Source organism: Sminthopsis crassicaudata, chromosome 4 (assembly GCF_048593235.1).
Source record: "Sminthopsis crassicaudata isolate SCR6 chromosome 4, ASM4859323v1, whole genome shotgun sequence".
Classification (NCBI taxonomy): domain Eukaryota; kingdom Metazoa; phylum Chordata; class Mammalia; order Dasyuromorphia; family Dasyuridae; genus Sminthopsis; species Sminthopsis crassicaudata.
The window spans coordinates 109,148,713-109,168,788 of record NC_133620.1 but is presented as its reverse complement, the minus strand read 5'-3'; positions in this window follow the sequence as shown (position 1 = coordinate 109,168,788).

Below are 20,076 nucleotides of genomic sequence, written 5' to 3'. Positions count from 1 at the left end.
TAAGATTTATGCTTAAAATATAAGAATCACAATGATGAAATTTTAACAAATGAATAGCTGATAAAAATTATATTGCCCTAGGGTTATATAAACACAACCAAAAGCATTTTAAACTTAAATCCTAATTTTAATTCTAGTGATGGGTATATGTGACCCCAAAAAAAGTATAATTGGGGTTAATATAAGAAAACCTTTCTAACAATTTTGTTGTTATTCAGTCATCTCAATTTTGTTCAACTCTTCATGTCCCATTTGGGGTTTTCTTGGCAAAGATACTGGAATGGTTTGCCATTTCTTTTTCAAGCTCATTTTACAGATTAGAAAACTGAGGCAAACAGGATTAAGTGACTTGCCCAAGGTCATATAGCTTGTCAGTGTCTGAGGCCAGATTTGAACTCAGGAAGATGACTCATTCTGGCACTCTACCCACTGCATCATCTAGCTGCTCTTCTATAATTAGAAATTTCCAAAAATGTAATGGATTGTATGGGCTCTTCCTTTTTGGCCTTCTTCAGGCTAGATGACAATGTATTAGATGGGGAGGGGTTATTCTTGATCTGGAGATTGGTTGGCCGAGCAGTCTTTGAGATACCTTTTGCTTCTGAGATTCTGTGATTCTGTGAATATCAATTCCAGTTTTGTGAAGTAATAATTAAAGACAATCCTCAATGAATTCCATTTCCAATAAATTACAACCTAAGACACTAGGGGAAAAGTTTATTTCTGTGTTCTTACTAATAATTTTTGAAAAATAAAAAAGAAGATTGCAGAGATGCTGCCAAACAAACAAAAAAGATCGATTGTTTTGACATTTTTCACAAAGAAGAAATAGGTTCTATGAACTATAGGATACTGAGCTATATTTAAAAAAGAGAGAGAGAGAGAGAGAGAGAGACTCTCAGATGTGGGAAGGGAACTTACAGAGTATACCTAGTAAAACCCATTCCCAAATAATATTTTCATGTTTGACAAACTTCTAGATGTAAAACAAACATTTCGAAAATGGATTCTGGACTGCTCCATATCCCCACCAACTGCCTTACCCCAACATGGGTATCTTCCCCACCTCTTTTTCAGCTTTTCAGTATATTTTGTCTTCCCCTATTGGAATAATGAGCTTCTATCTTGTTTCCTTGTACTTGTTGGTTTAAGGTTTGACATATTCTAAGTCCTTAATAAATGTTCTATTTGGCTCTTTACCTTTTTTTTCTTCCTTTCTATAATTTCCCTTTTATATCATTTATAAATACATGTATTTGAGCACGGTATTTGACAAAATCTCTCACCATATCCTTGTGAGCAAAAATCCAAATGGTTAGTTGAATTCAGAATTGGTTGAACATTTATGCCTAATGAGTGATGATTAATGAAGCAATGTCAAACTTTAGTGAAGTCTCTACCAGAGACTTTTTTCACTGGCCCTTTATTATCTAAATTTCATATTTGTGATTTGGATAAAATCATAGAGTGATCCTCAAAATATTTTGAGATGGCATGATGCTGCAAGAAACATATAATACATGGATTGACAGAATTAGGATTCAAAAAAATATTAACTAAAATGAAAGACTAAATCTATTAAGGTCAAATTTAATAGGGAAAAATTAAACTCCTACATTTATTTTCAAAAAATCCAATGCACAAATAAGAGATGGAAGACGTTTAGTCATACTAATCATTCACATTAAAATAATCTGGGAATTTTAGGATACCTGCCTTGGCAGCCAGAGAAAATTAGTATAAAATTGTTGTTGTTGTACAGTGATTTCAATTGTGTCCAACTCTTTGTGAGTCCATTTAGGGTTTTCTTAGCAGAGATACTAGATTGGTTTGCCATTTCATTCTCCAGCTCATTTTACAGATGAGGAAACTGAGTGTAAATTAGACTACAAAAACAAAAATCATTTCATACAAAATGAGGGAGGTAATAGTCCTACTGTCGGTACTCTCACTTTATGAGACAACATCTATTTTATCATTTTTATTTCAAAGATACTGAAGAGCTGCAGTGTACCTGGACAAAGGTGACCAGGATACTGAGGGGATGAGGATTATTCTAAATAATTCTGGTTAAAGGAACTCAGAATGTTTAACTTAAAGAAAAGAAGACTTTGAGAAAACATGATGGCTAGTTTCAAACAATTAAAGGGGCGTCATGTGGAACAATTAGAAGTATTCTGCTTGGCTCCTGAAGGAAAGATTAAGAACAGAGTATGGAAATTGCAGATAAATAGATGTCATCTCTATTAGAAGAAAACTTCATGAGCTTCTGAGATGTCCAAAAGTTTATTCAAGGAATTAGCAGGTTACCTAACCCAATATGTTATCAAGAAAAATGCTTATCCAGCCTCCTCAAAATAATGGATTAATGAAATATGCCTGCAGTTTTTAAAATTAGAAAATTAAAGAAAAAATAAACCCAAAGCAATCATTTAAAAATTAAATGTTTTAAATTGGAGGAGAAATAAATAAAATTTAAATAAGACATTTATAGAAATTCTAAAATTAAAGTAATTCTTTGAAAAAAATGATGAAATTGATAAATCTTTAGCTAACCTTATTACAAATGAGAGATTATCAAAATTAAAAAGGTAAAGTCACAAGAGAGAAGAATTTGTTTAATTATTTATATTTATAATATTTGAAATTATTTAAACCTATAATATACATTCCAACAAATTGGAGAATTAAAAAAAAGAAAAAGATTATCTACAAAAAAAGTATATAAAACACCCAAATTAAATGAACACCAACTAAAGATGTTAAATAATTCAATTTCAAAAAAAAAATTTAACTAGTTGTGGAGAATTATCAAAAAAAAAAAAAAATTAAACAATCTCTTACCCAAGTGGATATATGAAAGAATTATAAATTATTGAATAAATGTATTTTTAAACAATAATTATATTCTATCAAAATTTTAAAGACCAATTAATGGCTATTTTAGAAATTGTTCCAAAAATTTAGAAAATTGCTTAACCAATCTCACTTTCTTATCCAAATATAGTTCTCATATCTAAAATAGAGAAAAATAAAGTAAATTCAAACTTTTTCATTAAATCATAGTTTTAAAAAAAGACCATAATAATTTATCTAAAGAAATAGTCACTATCAAATAGGATTTATACCAGAAATAAATTTATAAATTTAATATCAGAAAAATAATTATTCATATTTAAAAACAAAAACATCTAAAGCACCCTGATTTTTAAGTAAATACAGAAAAAAAAGCTTTTGACAAAATATAATACTCATGGATGCTTAAAAACAGTATAAGCATAGAAGGATATTTTTAATATAATAAAAAATCTATCTAAAACCAAAAACTAGCATTATCTAGATTGGAGAAAAATAGAAGCTGCACCAGTAAATACAGAAGTAAAACAAGGATGCCCTTTCCCCCCCCATTAATTGAAAAATAATTTTAATTTGAGGATAATTTATTTTCCTTTCACAACCTTCTCTGCACAGAATCCTGCCACCCATTGCTACCTTCTAAATCTTTCCCTCAGAGGCCTTTCTAGTGAACCTTAACTTAATTTGTCTGAATCCCAAATTAACATCTAAATTCTTATACTGTCTTCTTCACTATTTTTCTGGAGGCTTCCTCCAACCAGATTCACCTCCCACTGCTGCCCCTTACTTCTTAACTAGACACTCCCAAGTCATATCTTTATCTGATGTGAGGTAAACCTTCTGGGCCTTATATCACATTCTATTAACCCCGGATATAAATATAAAGTTAGATTTTTAGATATGACCTAAAGCACTTTAATCATCTGCCTCCTTCAACACACCTCTAAACACTGATAACCTGACTCACGGATTCATTCTTCAACCATTAGCATTATCCAATTTCCTCATTCTCTCTTCCCAGTGATTCTGGGCTGCAGATAAACAAATCCTATCTTCCATTCCCAATTTCCATTCTATCTTGCCTTCCACCTCAACTATATTCCTCCAGTGTCTGATTCCAGGTTTAACTTCCTCTTCTACTGTCATCCATGGAAGACCTGCTCCATAATTAACAAATTTGATTTCTTTTGAAGGCTTATCCTTTATCACTCCTTACATTTTCTGGTACTTCTCAGTCATGGCTCACTTTTGATGATACTGCATCCATGACCCCTCTTTCCAGAACTAATTGTGCTTTCATTCCTACCCAACTCATCAGTTATAATAGGTGAGTCAGAATAATTCTTGCTTTTCGATGATTCTTTCAGACTCTCCTTCTACTATCACTCAGTAATCTCTCCTCTTCTGATATTTATTCAAAAAAATATATATTATCCAAGCAACATTCTTGTAACTATTATTTCCTTGTCTTCCAACAGTCTTCTTACTTCCTCAGTGAATTCAATGCTTGTTCTAACACAATCTTTCCCCTATTTCCCTCATACTTCAACATGAATCTATTTCAAATACCCAATTTTACAGTTCCCTATCTACTCAGATCCAATAACCTATCACTCCATAACACTTCAGATATATACTGAGATGATCTTGCCATTACCCACAAGTAGAATACTGTTCTTGTTCATAAACTCTGAAATTCTTTATCTGATAATAAACTTGCAACAAACCATATTTTCTTTTTTTAACACTCCATACCTAGTTAATAATCCTCTCACTAGCTATATTTTTCTTCCTTCCATATCTTGAGCTTCACAACTCAGTTTAATTTTATACTATTCTCAAAACTCAACTCTCTTTCCCCTTGTCTTATAACCAATTATGCTCTGCCAACTTCAAACCTGAACTTCTCCCACCATCTGCCACCTTCAATCTTATGTTTCTGAACAGAGCTTGAGAAAGTAATAAAACATGGCTAAGTGGGTTCATCACAAATTTTTACATAATCTCAAGTGGGCCCTCATGGCAGCAAGGCAATCCTTTTACCCTTCCTTAATCCAATTCTAGCCTATTCACCACAAGTAATATTCCAAATTTTTTCTTTCTACCTCAATGCTCCTAAATCATGCTCTTATTCTACCCTCTCAGCTGAGAACCTTTCTTCATAGTTCCTTGAAAAAATTTAGTCCATTCACCAAGAGTTCCAACATCTTTCTTCTTTCTCATCTCACATTATTCAGACCTCTTCCTTCTACCCCAACAATTTCCTCATTCATCTCTAATTAACCTGAAAAAGTATTACTTCTCCTTGCTAAGGCAAATCCTTCAACATGCACTATTAATACCATTTCCTGCCGTCTTCCCCAGGAGATTGTGCAATATCTATAATAATCAATCTCTTTTTATTTACAAATATGCTCCTATCTATACCATCCTTAAGAAAAACTCTTATTTGTTCCAAATATTTCCCAGTGTTATCATTTTATATATCCCCAGCTTTTCAAGACTATACTTCCTGAGAAGATTGTCCATATTCTGCTCCCTCTCCTTTCACTTGTTTTTAAGCCCTCTGCTATCTGGCTTCCAATCTCATCAACCCATTAAAACTGTTCTGTCCACATTTACCGGTGATCTCTTTATTATCAAATATCATGGCCTTTTCTCAATCTTCATCCTTTTTTAATTCTTTAAAGTTTTTCATTCTGGTGCTCACCCTCTTTTGAACATTCTCTTCTCTAGAATGTCATGCTACTGTTTGCCCCTGATTCTTCTCCTACCTGTGTGACTGCTACTTCTCAATTTCTTTTGCTGAATCTTCATCTAGGTCATCCCTATCAAACAGGAGTGCCCCAGGGCTCTCTTCCAGGTGCTTTTCTATCTTCATATTATTCTGCATGGTGATCTCATCCACTTTGAAATGTTCAATTATTATCTCCATGCAGATGATTCCTAGCTGTACAAATTTAGTTCTTACTTCTCTCCTAAGCTCTAGTCTCACATCACCAGCTATTTATTGGAAATCTCAAATAGCATGTTTCATATATATCTCATCTCAACATGTCCAAAATATATATCTTTCCCCCAAAACTCTTCCCTATTTCCAATTTTCCTATAACTATCCAAGGTACTATCATACCAGGCTTACAATTTCAATACCATTCTTAACTACTCCCTGTCATTCACTCAGCATTCAGTTTGGTCCTACCATTTCTATCTTCATAAGATCTTTCATGATACATCTCCTTTTACCACTCATATGGTCATCACTTTGGTACATATCACCTCATACCTGACCATTACAGTGGTTCTACCTAAAGTTTTTTAAATCTAAAATTTCCATTCATTTTCCGCTCAGTTGCCAAACTGATTTTCCTAAAGCTCAGGTCCGACCATGTCACCTCTCTACCTCATAAACTCTAGGGGCTCCACATTAACTCCAGTATCAAAATTTTTAAAATCCTTTGTTTGGCTTTTAATCACAACATGGTTCCTTCCTACCTTTAACAGCCTTCTTACACTTCATGCTTCTCCAGGCAGTTTACAATTCAGCAACACTCACCTTCTTCCTCTTCCTTGTACATGGTGCTCCACTACTCAACTACTGCCTTTCATCACACTATTCCCCATGTCTCAAATGTTTTTCCTCCTTATCTCTATTTTTCTAATTTCCTTCAAGGTTCAGCACAAATCCAACTTTATATTGGAAATTGTCTTGCCTGTTGGTTCCTTCCCTTTTAGATTACCTTCCATTTTACATGTTATTATTGTTTGTCCCTCATTCTTGATGAAGACCACAACATCAGGAAAGTGATGCCATGGCATGCAAATGAATTGTTCTTAAGTGACAAAGGACTATGCAAGGTCACCTGCCTCACTTTCCCCTCCAGAGCCATCTGGCATACACAACATACATATGCATACATATATGTACATATATATATATATATGTATATATATATATATCTTATGTGTAAAATATTTGCATGTTGTCTACTCCATTAGAATATAAACTCTTTTAGGACAGATATTATGCTTTTTGTCTTTCTTTGTTTTCCCAGGACTTGGCATAGTGCTTGGCCCATAATAAAACCTTAATAAATTCTTACTGACTGATTAGAAATGCTAATATCACTAAGATAAGAGAAAGAAATTAAAGACATACTTTTTATATAGAGCAATTTAAAACTACCCCTATTTGGTGGCAATATGGTAGTTTACTTACAAAATTCTAGAGATCAGAAAAGAAACTAATTAAAATAATTAGTAGCTTCGGTAAAGTAGCAGGTTAGAAAATGAACTCAGAAATGTCAATAACATTTCTATATAGCAATAAAAAAATCAAGAGACAATAATAGAAGGGAAAGTTGTATTAGAACAACTTTGAGTGAATGTCATTTTGATTATTACATATATCCAAATTAACTACAAAAGACATATGAAGAAGATACTATCTGCATCTAAAGAAATACTTGACAAATAGAATAGGTATAAAATGATTTTACATATATACATACATATTTGTTTCTAATGGTAGCCATCTCTATAACAAAGTAAAAAAAAAGGGAAAAAAGAAATTTATAAGATAACATTAAATATTTAAATTAAATAACAAGTTCTGCACAAAGATTTGCAGTTTCATTGAAATCAACCTTTTCTATTAAACTTTCTTATGGAAATTCTTGCTTTATTCCATAAATTAAAAATAAAATAAATTTTTAAAAATTTTAAGTAACTTCAAAACATATAAAATATTTGAGGATCAGTTTACCAAAGCACAATCAATACCTATGTAGGTACAGTTATAAAGATGCTCCTTAAAAAAAAAAAAAAAAAAAAAAAAAAAGAACAACTTAATTAGAGGGAGATTCAGTTTTCATGTCTGGGTTGAGCCAATATAACAATCAATTAATTTACAACATTTATTAAATGTCTACACTGGTACACCAGGCAAGTTTCTTAATTTGCAGTTTTTATACTTAGCTATTCAAATTATCAGAAGGATACTTTATAGAACCTGACAAAATAATAAGAAAACTAACTTGGATAAATAAATAATCTAGTCTGGAATATAAAGGGAAATAATATTTTAAAGCAGGGAATAAAAGATGGGCTTCTAGACTTCAAAATACATTATTTTAAAAATCTCTTTGGTAATGGTCAAACAACATAAAAATGGTTCAATGTAACATAAATAAGTAACCTTGATAATCCAATAATTGATAAACCCCTAACCAGAAATTGCCTAGAAAAAGAGCTCTCTGTTTGAAAAGAATTACTGGAAACAAGAAAGTAGTCTGGGAAGAAATGAAATCTAGATCACCATCTTTACATAATAAACCAAAATAAACTCAAAATGAATATAGAGCCCAAAATATTAAGGGTCATGTATTTTAAAAATTAGAAGAAACCTAAAACATGGACTCATCACCAAACTAGAGATAAATGTGACTACAAATTGTGATTACATAAAATTGAAAAGCTTTTACACAAAGAAAATTAATGCAGTGAGGATAAAAAAAAAGGAAGCAGTTGACTGGAAGATTTTTCATCAAATAAACTTGAAATGGTTCTGACATGTAAGATATAAAAACAACTAACATAAATGTATATCAAAGGATATAAATAAATAAATCTCAAAAGAAAACTGTTATTAACAAAAATATAAAAGAATCTTCCAAATCACATAATAAGAAAAATTCAAATCAAAGTGACTTTGAGGTTAAAAGTCACACACACTCACAGCAAAGATGACACAAAATAAAAGTAGCCAATATTAGGGTTATTAAATACTTATGGGCAAATTTATACACTACCAATAGAATTATAAATTGGTCAAAACATTTGCAAAAGCAAATTGGAATTATGCTTTTAAAAAAAAGTGTTTAAAATATCAATACTTTCTTACCCAGAGTAGGCTCATGCCCTAAAAGGTCAATGACAAAAAGAAAACCCTTATATGTGTTTTTAAAATTTTCAAAGTACTTTTATAGTAGTGAAAAACTGGAAACAAGGTATATGCCCTTTGATTGAGAAATATATATTTTTTTAAAATCAATAGTACATGAATTAATTGGAATATTACTGTACTAGAAAATAAAATTATGATGATATAGAGAAACATGAGAAGATTTATTTGAAAAGTGAAATAAGCAAAACTAAATAAATGATATATATAATAAATATGACAAAAAATGAGAAAAATAACAACCAAAATAATCAAAACATCTATAAAATAACAGTGACTGATCTTGACCCCAAAGACAGGTTATGAGAAGGCACATTCCCCTGATTCTTTGCCTAGTTTGGAGACTATGAGACTGAAATATTGTTTATAATGTCAGATCTTTTTTATATGTTGTTTCGTTTTGTTGATTATTTTCCTCTTATTTTTTCTTTGTTAAAAGAAACTGGCCTCTGGGAAGAGGAGAGAGAACAAATATATTGAGAAATCGAAGTAACATAAAGGCAACAAAATAAAAGCAAAATAAATAAAAATGTATTACTTTTAAAAATTGCCTACATCCAAAAGGACAATCACAAAACCATTGAGTGAATACAAAAGCTGAGAATAAGTTATCTTGATTTTAATCCATAAAGCCTTGTCTAGTGGTACACTATACAACCTCCCCTTATAATCTTCTAGAGCTTAAGATTCAGAAAAATTCATAGCAACTTCTATGTAGTAGGCAGCAGTTCTATAAAACCATGACGCAGTAAGGAAAAAAAAACCCCACTGGATTTGAAGTTTTAAAAATGTGAAGTTTTAAAACCAGTACAAAAATTCTGCTCTCTCTGTGATTTTGAAGTCAGTTTTCCTCTATGATCCTCAGTTTCCTCAACTGAAAATTGGGATAATGCTTGCCTTATCCTATGATATATTATTGTGATGAAAATATTTTGTAACCCTTAAAGCACTATGAAGTTCTTATTTATAATAACCAGAAAATCTGTCCTTATGAGCCACTTTGGGCCATGATAGTCATTCATTCATTCTTCGACAAATATTTACTGAACAAATTCTATGCAGTCAGTACTACAGAGGAGTGTTTTAAAAAGCAGATGTCATGGTCAGCACTTTCAAGAAGCTTATAAACTAACTGGGAATATAAGATTTACATACATCAAATCATTAAACAATATACAAATCAGTATACAAATGACACAAAATTTGAATAAGTGCCAGATGACTTGGTAAAGCACACTTGTTCAGAAGAATAAGAGCTCACCATGGGCACCTAAGACTGCATACAGAAAATAAGACTTGGGCTGGGCTTTGAAGGATGCTTTAGATTGGAAAGGGGAAGAGCTAAAGCCAAGGCCTACAAGCAGATGGTACATGGAAGCTGGAAGCTTAATCTTCAGTCTTTCTGCATGGACGCACCATATACAGACTTGCCTTTTTACAGGCAAAGAACATGGGAATGTATTTCCTACCCTTGTCCTTTCTCCGTATAGTGAATTTGCATCTTTCCTTACTTAATTCCAGCATCATCCATTCAGGCAACATATCATTTGGAAAATTATCCCTAGTCTGGAGTTCTTTACTGATCCAGAGTTAGCTGTGGCAGACAGGACTTTTTAAGGACTTTTAAGTATGGACAACTTTTGAAATTCTAGTATAGCCCATCAGACACACATACTACTGACCTGAAATAACAAGAATTCCTATCACCACCTCCAAAACAAGCATTGGTGACAAAGATAAAACACTGGGCTGAGTGACCCCTTGATCTGAACTAATAAGACATCTTTTTCATATTATTCTCTTCATATAAAAGGTCCCATTTTAAAGCAGTTCAAATAATATCAGTCCTTGAAAGTTGTTTAAGTTCCACTTCCTCCTTGAAGTCTTTCTTGACAGCTTGATTACTCCCCTTCCTAAGCTTCACCTACCAACAATCCATGCTACTTATTGGTTGTCCAGTACTTTGTAGCACTCTGTCATGTTATTTTGCATTGTTCTCTGTACAATGAGTGTAATTCTTTTAGACCTAAGAAAGCCACAAGTACAAAGGAGGCAAGGACTGGTGTACTAAGAAAAGCAGGGCAATTGAGCAGTAGATGCTAGAAGGCCATACTTGTGGTTATTCATCATTCAACAATTATTTATTGTATCTTCCTATATATTAGGAATGGTGGTAAAAATAGAACATCCCCTTCCCTCAAGAAATTCAAATTATATTGAATATAATGTCAACAGACCTGAAAAAAGCTACCTCTACTAGCCCAAGACTGTTGGCATCTAGCACATAACAGCAAGATTTTCACTGCTGGTTTTTTTGCAACTAGTCTCATCAACCTCTTTGTGATAAACTTTATAATATAGCAGAAAATTAGAGGAGATGAAATAGGTAGGACCTTGTCCCAAAAAAGAAGTCTGACTATGAAGGATGATTGTCCCTGGGTATCTTCTTCTGTATACATACATGGCTTTTCACGGTTGAATTGAGCAGAATGAAATGGAACAGATTGGGATGGAATGAATAGAATGGAAGGGAATGGAATTGTGAGTAGACTTTATACTGGCTTCACCAAGGGTATCCTGGGTGCTAATCCATACTACCAGTCTGCCTGAGGTAGGAAGCACAAAGAACATCGGAGGCCTATTGGTGATAAATTGTCCACAAAAATCTGTTGCATCATTAATGACTCCTTCTAAGCCATGCCTTTTTCCTTAGGGTAATTCAATGTTAGTGGCTATTGCACCACTGACTTTTCTTCTGTCCCCTATAGCACACAGCATAGCACTAATATGTAGTAGTTATTCAGTAAACTTGATGAAATCGATCCATGAAGTTTTCTCCTCTGCATTGGGCCTCATCCCAAATTTAGACTTGAAATCCAATGGGGGTTTTTTCCTTCCTGTTCATATCCTGCCCACAATGGCTTTTTTTTTCATTCCACCAGATGATCAAATGAGATAATGTATGTGGAAATGCTTTGCAAAGTGTAAAGCACTATACAGATGTACAGAGTTATTATCATTATCTCCAGAGGGTCCTCTTAGCATCAGGATTCAATGGTTCTATGAACTGGATCATAAACTCTGAGTCAGGAGCATGTTTTCTATTTAGAATCAAAATGGTAAAGTTTGGCATCTACTTCAACTTCCTTACTTTACAAGTGGACCAGTTGCATGGCCTGGAATCAATCAATCGAGCATTTTGTTAAGTGCATACTATATGCCAGAAAAGCACTCTCTCATTATTTCTGTCTCTTGGAATTCCTAATTACTTTCAAGGCTCAGATCAATACTCTTAAACTTGGGGCCTTCCCTGAATTTTTAAGCCTTGCATCTATTTTGCATATGCTTAGAGACATACATGTTGCCCCCCTCCAAATATTGTAAGCTTGAAAAAAATAACCTTAAGAGAAAAGGACGTTTTATTTTTGTCTTTTCATCACAAATGTCCGATCAACTGCCTAGTACAATATAATTGCTTAATAAATTCTTGTTAATTGTTTGTAAAATTGATCAACAAAAATGAATTTTGAACCTAGAGAAATTTAAACAAATTGTCCAGGTTTATCCAGTTAGTTAAAATCCAAATTTTTTTTCTCAGTCCTCAATCTTCTTAGCTGTTTGCTTCATTTGACTCTGATGATCACTATATTCTCTTGGTTACTCTTGTTTCTTTATTTTCATGACAGTATTTTCTTCTATTTTTATTGCCTATATAACCATTCATTTATCTCCTTTGTGGCTTATCATCCATATTGGGGCCTTATAACTGGTTCCCCAAGGCTCTGTCCTAGATCCTGTTTTCTTCTTTCTTTATATTTTCAGTAACATCATCTAATTCCCGAGTTCAATCTCTACATTGATAACTCACAGATTTATATAGCCCTTATTTCTCCCTTGACCATCAGTACTATATTACAATTATCTATTTGGTATTTTGAATTGGACATCCTAAAAACGTCAAAAAACACATTTCTACAACTTTAAGACCTGGCCTTACCTATCCTATCTCTGGCCATTAAATCCAGCCAAATTGGTTTTCTCTTTATTCCTTGTACAAACCTTTACCTTGGCCATACCCCTGCATAAAATATATTCCCTCCTCATTGACATTCCTCTGCCCCAAACACCCCTCTCTTACTTAAAGGTGAAGTTCAAACATCACCTTCTACATGAAGCCTTTCCTAATCCCTACTAACTCTTAGTATTCTCCTTCCCAAACTACCTGATATTTAAGTACTTTCTATTTGCTTTTATAATAGTTATTAAGCACAGACTTGCTATCTCCTCCACTCAGAGTGAGTATGGGAAAAAATGCTTTATACTTCCATTATTGTTTTACCTTTTCAGTAAATATCCCTTTGTAAAAAGCTAATTGATATTAAGATGCTAATTGATATCACTGATATTTAAAGGATATTAACTAGTACTAGAAATTGGCATTGGATAAAACACACAAAAATAGGGACTTGAAATGATAGACACCCTCCCACAATACCTCCAAGATTCTGATTGAGAACTGTGAGAAAGTGATATAATTTGTAGCTTCATTCTGAGAGCCCTACCTTATCATAAAGAGTCCCAGTTTTCATTTAGGATATATAATATATTATATATCCTCCAACCTTCTCTCTCTCTCTTCCTCACTCTCTCCACAAAAGAACAAAGCATAAGCGATTTGTTATCAAAGACTTTGCTAGTTAAAAATGGAACAGACTATATAAGCCATACCCAGAAGATACTGAATTTATCACGCCTTTATATGATTAATCCAACAACACAAATCACTGGAGGAAGCACCTCCCATTCAACAAGAACTACAAGCAACTCTGGAAATCAGTTTGGCAGAAATAAGGTTCAAATCAACCAGGAGTTTGTATCATAAACTTCAATAAGCTCCAAAGATACAAAACATAAATGTAAAAGATTATATTATTTTAAAATTAAATGAGAAAGGAAAAAGGGGCCACTCACAACTATGCATGAAAGGAAAATTCTTAACCAAACAAGGGATATATTCAAATATAAAAATAATTTCTACGAATTTATTTAGAATAGTAAAGATATATAAAGTATCTAAAGATATATAGTATAGTAAAGATAATTTCTACTAAATAAAATTTAAAAGTGTTTGCATGAACACAATAAATGTAGCAAATAGATAAAAGAGATGCTACCTTGTAAATCTTTGCATCAAATAGCTCTGATTAAAGTCTTATGTTCATGAAATATAGGTAAATGGTACAAATATATAAGAACTAAAACAATTCTCCAATACCTAAGTGATCAAAGGGCATTAAAAACAATATTAAAAATTGCAAAGTATCCACAACCACCTGGTTGTTCTGAACCACTAATAATTGCACATTTAAACAACTCTGAAGTTTCATCTCACAATCTTCAAAGTGACAAAAATAATAAAATATGGAAATTGTATTGGAAGGATTACAACATAAACATAGTATTGCTGTGAAGTGGTCAAACGATTCTTGAAAATAACTTGGAATTATGCAAGAAAAATACCTGAATTCTTCATGCTTTTTACTGCACATAAAGGTCAGAGAAACATGGGAAGGTTTGTGTTACGTACTAAGAGTGAAATATGAAGAACCAGGAAAGCAAATAGTCATGATAAGGATAGTAATATAAATATAAACAACACTAAAATGTAACCATACTCTGTTTCATTGTAATAATTGATTTCCTTCATTGAGAAAAATGAAATGTACCATCCTTCTTTCAGGAGAGAGGTTATAAACTACGACAGGTATAAAATGTTACAAATCCACAGTTGCTGAATTTTGTTGGCTTGGCTTAATTGTCTTTGTTACAAGGGAGAATTCACCAGAGAAAGAAGACAATTAGAGGGAAATGGCCATAGCATTAAAGGTACCAATAAAAATGTGGTAATAATTATAATAAAAGCTAAATAAAATATACAATTTTCATCTTATCCACTAGTTTAGTTACCTGTCATTGTTGTTGTAAAGAAAGTAGTCTGGTGGAAATTCTCTTGCTAAAGCCATTCTGGCTCTTGGTGATCAGCTTTCTTTTCCAGGTTTTTAATAATATATTTAATGTGATAATGCATTTAATTTAATTTAATTAATGTAATAATGTATTTAACATATTCTAGAATTTTGCCAGAAATCAAAGTCTGGCTCACTGGCTCATAATTTATGGATGAAAAGACCAGCCAGAATAGCAGAATAAGAGGGAGTAATACATTCTAACTCTCCCACTCTACAAAATTTTAGAAAACACATCACATAGAGTCCTGATAGTGAAACCCAAAGAAAAATCACAAAAAGTCATTTTTCCAGCCCAGGTCAATATAGGAAATAATACAGAGGTCTTCAAATACCTTGGATCCTGTCTGTTTAGGAGAGCACTTCATGCAGACTTCCAGCATGAAGGATTTCAATAGAGCCTGAACCATATGGACAAAGTGAAATCTACTAGAATCCACTAAAAAGTCTGAAAAAAATTCAAAAGGAAAACTTCTAGACATCATAATAAACATCTTCCCATTAAAAATGAAATATTTTTAAAATGGAAACATATAAATGACAAGGATGTGCAGTCAGCACCACACAAGAAGTAAAAACCACCAGACTTAGAAGCCACCACCATAAAGAAACAGAGAGCTTGGAATGAAATGTTCCAAAAAACATATAACTTTATAACAAATAATTTCAATAATATGTAAAACTGCATATAATCCTATGGGGGAAAGGAGTGACTTCTAATAGGATTTCAGAGCAAGTCTTCTTAAACTTTTTCCACTCAGGATCTCTTTTCATCCAAGAAAATATTATGTAACCTTAGATATATAGGTATATATAATAGGTATGCAAATCAAACATTTACAAATAATAAATCACAATTTTGTGACCTCCACACTCAGTTATGTGACATCATGACCCACAGATTAAGAAATTTTTGCTTTAGAGGACTATCACAAAAACTAATCCACTAAAATAGAAAATAGAGGAATTTCAACCATTTCTGAAGAACAGAACTTAGTAGAACTTTTCAAATACATACATAGGAGTCAAAGCAAAGATAGAAATCACAATGATGAATAAAAGGAGTCAAATAAGATGGAGGCCTTGGAGTGATTTTTGCTTTGGAGTTTGGAGGTTTGAGTGGGTTTGTTTTGTTTTTGTTTGGGGTTTGTTTTGGTTTGATTTGTTTTTTAATGACCATAAAATGAAAAAAGAGAGAGAGAGAGTCCAAGGGAAAGGGAAAGAAATACATTTAAGGTAGTGAAGAGGAGAAAAAAGACATAGGAAAAATTTTCACACACAATTAGGGTGCACAAATATACAAAGAGGAGGTGGATTACACTTAAATCTCGCTTTCAACTGAATTAGCCAAAGATATTACATATTACACCTATGTGCATGCACACGCATGTACATACATGAATATATGGTAGAGAATTTAGCATAAAAATATATTTCATTCAATATAGAATCAGGAGTGAAATAGGAAAGAAAAGAAGGGGAAATAAAAAGAAGGATAAATTCAGGAAAATATTAATAATAGGTAAAATAGACTCTAACCATGGTTATATAAAAAGAAAGAATAAGAATTTGTGATTGGACTCTGGATGAGGAAAAGAGAAGAAGAGCAGAGGAGCAGAATTTGGGTGAGTATTAAAACTACTTAAAACTATTAAACAGTTTTACACAAATAAAACCTTTGAAGCTAAAAATTTGAAGGGAAATAGGTAAGTAGGAGAAAAAAAATTGTAGTAAGTATATCTAATAAATTTGTCATTTTCAAAATACATGGACAATTGATTCAAATTATAAGCATAAGAACTTAGACTTGCAGTTTTCATGACCAATCATCTTCTTTTATGCTACTGTGTTATAGAAATACTAGTTTTATTCCATAAATTAAAAATAAAATAAATTTTTAAAGAATGTAAATACCTTAAGGGTAGGGAATTTATTTCTTCTGGTAATTTGTATTATCTGTCCTTAGCACAGTGCCTGGCACATAGTAAGAGCTTAATAGATGCTTATTGAGTTGAAAGGGAAAAAAAAAAGAACCAAAGATTCAAAGGATATGAACAAGCAGTTTTTAAAGGAAGAAACACAATAATTATATTTTTAAATATACCAAATGATGAGCCATTAGAAAAAATAAAGTAACTGTGAAGTTCCATTTCACACCCATCATGTCATCAAAGGTGAGGAAAAAAAAGGAAAATGACTTTGGAAAAACTTTAGAAAATATACTATTGGTAGAGATGTGGATTGGCCCATTATTCTGAAAATCAATTTGGAGTTATGCCCCCAAAGTGACTAAATTGTGCTTATTCTTCGATCCAAAAATAAATCTACTAGGTTTATATCCCACGGAGATTTTTTAAAGAGGGAAAATATTAATATTCACAAAATATTTATACTAGCTTTTTTTGTAGTAGCAAAAACTAACTAATAAGGTACCCATCAGTTCAAGAATGGCTAAAGTAATTACAACATAGGAATGTAATGGAATATTATTGTTTTTATAAGAACTTAAGAAAAAGATGGTTACATATAAAACTGAGAGTTGTGTGGACACCATTGTAAAGACAAATTCAAAAAACTTAAGAACTCTGTAATGACCAGTTACAATTCCAGAGGATTCATAACAAACATGCTGCATACCTTCTGACAGACAGAGTAATGGACTCAAAGATATGTTTTTGGACATGGACAACATGGGAATTAGTTTTGCTTGAGTATACATATTTGTTATGAGGATTTTTGTTTTTCTTTTTCAAATGGGAAAAGGTGAAAAAGAGAGGAAGAGAGATTTATGTTCATTGAAAAATATGTTTTTGAAAAGAAAAATAATTTATAAACTCTACTCTTTTCCTCCTCCTCCCCCTTTAAACATCAATTACTTTGCCATTTTCCAGTTCTGACACATTTCCTGTTCTCCATGATCATTTTTTTGAAGTTCAAGTAACTTATCAAATATGGAGGAAAATGATAACACAAAAATTCCACATATGGATATTAAGTCAAGATCTACACAGATCATTCTTTTTTGTTGTTGTTTATTTTTTAAAAATTTTAATGTCAATTCTAAATTTTCTACATCTCTGATACCCATTACAAATATATCTGCAAGAGATTTCAGAACTCTCTAAATGCTTCAGCAATCTAATCTCCAATTTCTTTTTAGCATACTGTTATACTTTCAGTACACTATCTGTACTTAAGAATTTGAAAACAACCACAAGCTTTTTTATCATCTCCTCATTTACTTGAATTTCAACTACTTATAAGCCATTTTGATGCTTCCCTTAAAGTTGAAATGCCATTCTTCTTGGCAGGGGAAAAAAAAGCAAAATAAGGTTGTATCATTCTGCCTTCTTTCCTTTGTCTTTTATTATCATCTCATTTACCATGGGGAAGTAATCTATCCTTTTTAAATTTTTTCTGTTACCTAACATTAACAATAAAATATCCTCTTTGTTATTATTCTTAACATTTCTAGTTTGCATCCATTGGTACTAAGCTTTAGCATGCCTTAAATGAAATTTTACAGGATCATGATACACTTTAGTTTTCATCTCCTACCCTTGCTTATATCTTCTATACATGTCTCATTAATAGCCAAATTTATCAGAGTTGCCTGTATAACCAGTAGGTTTATCTGGGTTACATTTATTTTCCTTCCTCATTGAATATTTTCCTCTTTTAAAGCATCTACATGGTGTTAAGAACATTGAACTTATAGTCAGGAAAACTTAAGGTCAAATCTCACCTTAGACATTTATTAGCTGTGTAACCCTAGGCATATTTAATCTCTGGCTCCCTCAGTTTCCTCTTCTGTAAAATTAGATTAATAATGGCACCTACCTTTTAAAATTGTCATAAAGATTTAATTAGGTAATGTATGTACAGGTCTTTGTAAAGCTTAAAATGCTCTGTAAAAATCAATTATTAGTCCATTAAGTGCATCAGTTAACATTGATTAAGCACTATGATATGCTAGACACTTTACTAAGTACTGAAGATACAACTAAAGTCAAAAAAATAGTCCCTGATTTCAAGAAGCTCACAGACCTGTCAGATTGGCTAAGATGACAGGAACAAATAATGACAAATGTTGGAGGGGATGTGGGGAAATTGGGACACTAATACATTGCTGGTGGAGTTGTGAAAGAATCCAGCCATTCTGGAGAGCAATCTGGAATTATGCCCAAAAAGTTATCAAACTGTGCATACCCTTTGACCCAGCAGCGCTACTACTGGGATTATATCCCAAAGAAATACTAAAGAGCGGAAAGAGACATATTGTGCCAAAATGTTTGTGGCAGCTCTTTTTGTTGTGGCTAGAAACTGGAAGATGAATGGATGTCCATCAGTTGGAGAATGGTTGGGTAAATTGTGGTATATGAAGGTTATGGAATATTATTGCTCGGTAAGAAATGACCAGCAGGAGGAATATAGAGAGGCCTGGAGAGACTTAAATCAACTGATGCTGAGTGAAATGAGCAGAACCAGAAGATCACTGTACACTTCAACAACAATACTGTATGAGGATGTATTCTGATGGAAGTGGAAATCTTCAACATAAAGAAGATCCAACTCACTTCCAGTTGATCAATGATGGACAGAGGTAGCTACACCCAGAGAAGAAACACTGGGAGGGGAATGAAAATTGTTAGCACTAATATCTGTCTGCCCAGGTTGCATGTACCTTCGGATTCTAATGTTTATTGTGCAACAAGAAAATGATATTCGCACACATGTATTGTACCTAGATTATATTGTAACACATGTAAAATGTATGGTATTGCCTGTCGTCGGGGGGAGGGAATAGAGGGAGGGGGGGTAATTTGGAAAAATGAATACAAGGGATAATATTATAAAAAATATATATATATATAATAAAAAAAAATTAAAAAAAAAAAAAAAAAAAAAAAGAAGCTCACAGTTTGATGAGAGAGACAACATACAAAGAAGATATATACAGGAATAGGATGAGTCTCCAAGGGATGGCACGAAAATTCAAGAGGATTGGGAACAGCTTTTCTAAAAAATAAAATAAAATAAAATAAAATAAAATAAAAAATAAAATAAAATAAAAAAGGATAAAGTTAACTGAGAGTTAAAAAGAAACCATGGAAACAAAGGATGGAGACAAGGAGGAAAAATGTGCCAGCCATGAGGTCCAGCCAATAAAAACACTCAAAGTTGGGACATGGCTTATCCTCTACGAGAAGCAGCAAGTAAGCCAGTGTGCAC